The 5314-nt window shown below is 34.8% G+C and overlaps 1 non-coding gene across 1 annotated transcript; it reads left to right on the top strand.

The window, feature by feature from the left end:
• Positions 1-1253: 1253 nt before the first annotated feature.
• On the top strand, positions 1254-1327 carry LOC133762647 (small nucleolar RNA SNORD79). The gene has a single exon (XR_009866317.1). It is a non-coding gene; the product is annotated as a small nucleolar RNA SNORD79 (small nucleolar RNA).
• The last annotated feature ends 3987 nt before the right edge of the window (positions 1328-5314 follow it).

Genomic DNA, 5314 nt, shown 5'->3' with positions numbered 1-5314 from the left:
ACAGAATGGGATAAAATATTTTCAAACTACACAACTGATAAAGGATTAATAACCAGAATCTATAAAGAACTCAAGAAATTCAACAACATCAAAACAAACAATCCAGTTAGGAAATGGGCAAAGGACTTGAACAGGCATTTTTCAAGAGAGGAAATTCAAACGGTCAATACATACTTGAAAAGAAACTCAGAATCACTAGGCATCGGGGAAATGCAAGTCAAAACCACAGTAAGGTTTCCCCTCACCTCATTTAGAATGGCTATCACACAGAAATCAACAAAGAACAAATGTTGGTGAGAATGTGGGTTCCCTATTCCACTGTTGGTGGGAATGTAAACTGGTCCTGCCACTGTGTAAGACAGCATAGAGATACCTCAGAAATCTGAATATAGACTTACCATATATCCAGCCATCCCACTTGTGGGAATTTACCCAAATGAAAAGAAATCCACAAATGTGGATCATGTCCTTTGCAACAAAATGGATTCAACTAGAAACCTTTAAACTTAGTGAATTAAGCCAGTCTCCAAAAGATAGATACCATATGTTTTCTCTGTTCTGTGATAACTATTACAGTACCTAAAATGTAATGTATTTGAGTGAAATGGACATTTTGAGATTTGATGTCTGTTTACAACTCTTGTATCTTTCTTTGAGGAACAGTTATTTTTTTCTTCATACTATTTGTTGAATCTTTTTACTTAGCATAGGTTTAACCTTACAGTCATTAGTAAACTGAAAATAGAATGGGAGAAGTTTGAGGAAAAAGAGTGGGAACATGGGCAGCAGGGAGTGTAGGGTGGAAAGTATTACTATGTTCCTAAATCTGTAAATATGAAATACATGAAACTTGTATAATTTAAATAAAATTACCAAAAAATTCTTTGAAGATTTCCACCAGGCTGTGTCTGCCAATTCTACTACATCGCAAAAGTTATCCATTATTATTATAACAAAAGTGCAATTGCACTCAGGTTTTGTGTTTGGAGGATTCAAATTATTGTAAAGAGATGAGTAAGACAGAAGTACAAATAAAGAAATCATGTCAAAAAGTTTTCTGTGGTAGAACATGAAAGCAGAGTAAGAATATCAATGAAGGGAATTTCTGGGCAATTAACTAAAATTATAAGATAAAAAATTATGAAAAGAAAAATATAATGATCAGACTTGCAATTTGAAAGTATCACACTAGTGATTGGGTTGAATAGATTTTAGCAAATGACGATAGTAACATGAATAATTTGAAACCAAATGTCTGTTATTGATTACTTTATAAATGGGAATCTCTCTGAAAGAAAATGAACATTAATTTTAACCTGATACAGTATCAGAAGAAAAAAAAATAGAAACCAAATATCCCACAGTGATAGTACAAATCTGGATATTGCAGTGCTTTTTATAACCAGATTTCTGTTTATTTTTATAAAGGATTTTGTAGTTTATTTGCTATGTAGTAGGGAGAAAAAAAAAAAAGGAAAGCAAAATAATTCCACGGCCCTGAAACTGTTAAACTCATGATTCTATGTGTTTGACCTTGTGTATTCAAATTAGAGAAGGATGCTTCCTCCTTGGTTTAGAATCTAAGATTTTGGAAAACAACACAAATCAATAATTGTCTCATTATTAAACAATTTAGGATTATATATGAACACCTTGAGCTTAGCTCATATAAGTCTCGCCTATATCAGCTTGGGTATACTAAGCAGCACAAAAATAAATGCTAGCAAATGTGATGACAAGATTGGGAAAAGTTTTATTCTCAAGTACTGAATGTTATTTGGTTATTCTATGACATTAAATCTATAACATTGCAAGTCAATTTCAAATATCTAAAATATTGATCTCAAAGAAATGAAATTTACAGAATTAAAGCAAAATTCCTATTTTTAAAACATTTACTTATTTATTTGAAAGGCAGATGACAGAAAGAGAAGGAGAAACAGAGAAAAAGATAAAGATATTCCATTTGCTGATTCACTCTTGAAATGGCAAGGACTGGAAGGTCTGGGCCATGCTGAAGCCAGGAGCCATTAACTCCATTCTTGTTTCTCACATGGTGTTAGAGGCCCATTTTTTTTTTTTCCAGCAACTCTTATTTTATTTTTTTTCCTCAACTTTTGTTTAATAAATACAAATTTCCAAAGTACAACTTTTGGATTATAGTGAGTTTTTGCCCCATAACCTCTCTTCCACCCACAACCATCTCATCTCCCACTCTCTCTCCCATCCCATTCTTCATCAAGATGCATTTTCAATTATCTTTATATAGAAGATCAACTTAGTATATACTAGGTAAAGATTTCAACAGTTTACAACTACACAGATACACAAAGTATAAAGTACTGTTTGAGTCCTAGTTTTACCATTATTCGCATAGTACAACACATTAAGGACAGAGATCCTACAAGGGGAGTAGGTGTACAGTGACTCCCATTGTTGATTTAACAATTGGCACTCTTATTTATGATGTCAGTAATCACCACAGGCTCTTGTCATGAGCTGCCAAGGGCATGGAAGCCTCTTGAGTTCGCCAACTCCGATCTTATTTAGACAAGGCCATAGTTAAAGTGGAGGTTCTCTCCTCCCTTCAGAGAAAAGTACTTCCTTCTTTGATGGCCTGTTCGCCACCTTGATGGGATTGAATTGGAATCCCATGGCACGTTTCTAGCTCTATCATTAAGGGTAAGTCTGAGTGAGCATATGCCTGACTGTACATCTCCTTCATCTATTATTCCCACTCTTATATTTAACAGGGATCAATTTTCAGTTAAATTTAAACACCTAAGACTAATTGTATGTTAATTAAAGGGTTCAATAAATGGTATTAAGAAGAACAAGAAAATAGTAAAAGGAATAAAATAGTAAGTTGTTCCTCAACAGTGAGAACAAGGGCTGATCATATCATTGTTTCTCATAGTGTCCATTTCACTTCTACAGGATTCCTTTTAGGTATCAGGTTATTTACTGCTGTATAATATTCTATAGAGTACATATCCATTCTACTATTGATTGACATTTAGGTTGATTCCAGGTCTTAGCTATTGTGAATTGAGCTAAAATAAACATTAAGGTGAAGACAGCTTTTTAGTTTGATCCTGAACATTTTTTTTTCAGGTGTCTGTTGGCCGTTTGGATTTCCTCTTTTGAAAAATGTCCATTTAAGTCCTTGGCCCATCTCTTAAGTGGGTTGTTTGTTTTGTTGTTGTGGAGTTTCTTGATCTCTTTGTAGATTCTGGTCATTAATCCTTCATTGATTGCATAATTGGCAAATATTTTTTTCCCATTCTGTCAGTTGCTTCTTCACTTTCCTGTTTCTTTTGCAGTACAGAAACTTCTCAATTTAATGCAATCCCAATTGTTAATTTTGGCTTTGATTGCCTGTGCCTCCAGGGTCTTTTCCAAGAAATCTTTGCCTGTGCCTATATCTTGCAGGATTTCTCTGATGTTCTCTAATAATTTGATGGTGTCAGGTCATAGATTTAGATCTTTAATTCATGTTGAGTGGATTTTTGTGTAAGGTGTAAGGTAGGGGTCTTGCTTCATATTTCTTCACGTGGAAATCCAGTTTTCCCAGCACCATTTGTTCAATAGACTGTCCTTACTTCTTGAATTGGTTTTAGATCTTTGTTCAAATATAAGCTGGCTGTAGATATTTGGATTGATTTCTTTGTGTTTCTATTCTGTTCCATTGGTCTATTCTTCTGTTTCTGTACCAGTACCATGCAGTTTTAAAAATACTTATATTTTACATTTGTGTTGTGTTAAAAACTATAATCTGCCATCTTAAGCATGTGGTATATAGTACCACAGTGTTCATGGTCATGGTTGTTGTTGTACAACAAATCTGTATAAGCTTTCATTTTACATACCTGTAAATCTCTATCAATTGAACAACTCCCTTTCCCATCACCAAAACCTGCAAATCATCATTTCATTTTCTTGTTTAATAGTTTGACTACCTTAGATATTCAAATAAGAGGAATTAGCCACTTATGTCTCCTTGTGACTGACCTACTCTACTAATCATACTATATCAATGTTCTCTCATGATGTAGTATAGGATAGGGTTTCACTTATTAGGCTGAATAATATTTCATTGTATGTATATTGCACATATCTATTGCACATGTCATTCAGTCTTCTATGGGAATTTGGGTTACTTCCATATCTTTCTATTTTTATATAATCTTATAATGAATATGGGTTTACACAAATATCATAAATATTATGTTTTCATTTATTTTGGATTTATACTCAGAAATGGGACTGCTGAATCATATGCCAATTTTTATAGTTTTAGATGAGCCATTCATATCTCTCATGTGGGTGTCAGAGACTCAAGTACTTTAGTTGTCTCCCAGGAACATTATCAGGAAGCTGAATCAAAAGGCAGAGGCAGGGGCTGGTGCTGTGGCATTATAAGTTGGGCATCCACCTGAGGCTCCGGCATCACTTATGGGCATCAGTTCAAGTCCTGGCTTCTCCACCTCTTATCCAGCTCCCTGCTGATGGCCTGGGAATGCATTAGTAGATGGTTCAAGTACTTGGGCCCCTGCACCCATGTCGGAGACTTGGAAGAAGCTCCTGGTTCCTAGCTTCAAATTGGCTCAGCTCTGGCCTTTGCATCCATTTGGGGAATGAACCAGTGGATGGAAGACATCTCTCTCTGTCTCCTCTTCTCTTTGTAACTATGTTTCTCACATAAATAAATAAATCATTTTAAAAAAGAAGAGGAAGAAGGCAGAGGCAGAACTCATTCCCAAGCACTCCAATATGGAATGTGGATATCTCAAGGAATAGCTTAATGCGTTGCACCACAATGAACACTTCTCATTGGAATTTTGATAGGGATTGCATTAAATATGTAACTTGCTTTGGATAGTATGGGCATTTTATTAATATTAAGTCTTCCAACCCTTGAATATGGAATGCAACTATGGCTTGAGTATGATTAAACATTCAAACTCATGCAGGAGTTTGATCCTCCAAATACTGTATCAATAGATCTATGCACTAACTCCATTGAATCCTTATGTTTAGTACTGTACATTTTGGAACTTGATTAGAATATATTAGGAAATTAGAGTGGATCCCCTAACACTGAATCCTTATGACTTTAATTGGGGTGAAAGCTACATTTAAATGGGTGCTCCCACAATGATGTGAAGGAGCCAAGTAGAGTCCTTGCCAGTCTGTTTTGTGCTGTTTGGAATTGAATCTTCAGAATCATGAGCCAAAATAAACCTCTCTTGTTTATAAAACAGACTATCTCAGATGTTTCAGTTATATTTAAGGTGCACAGTTGTTTTTATTT

This window comes from Lepus europaeus, chromosome 6, assembly GCF_033115175.1.
Source record: "Lepus europaeus isolate LE1 chromosome 6, mLepTim1.pri, whole genome shotgun sequence".
Taxonomy (NCBI): Eukaryota; Metazoa; Chordata; class Mammalia; order Lagomorpha; family Leporidae; genus Lepus; species Lepus europaeus.
This window is presented reverse-complemented; position numbering and strand designations above follow the sequence as displayed.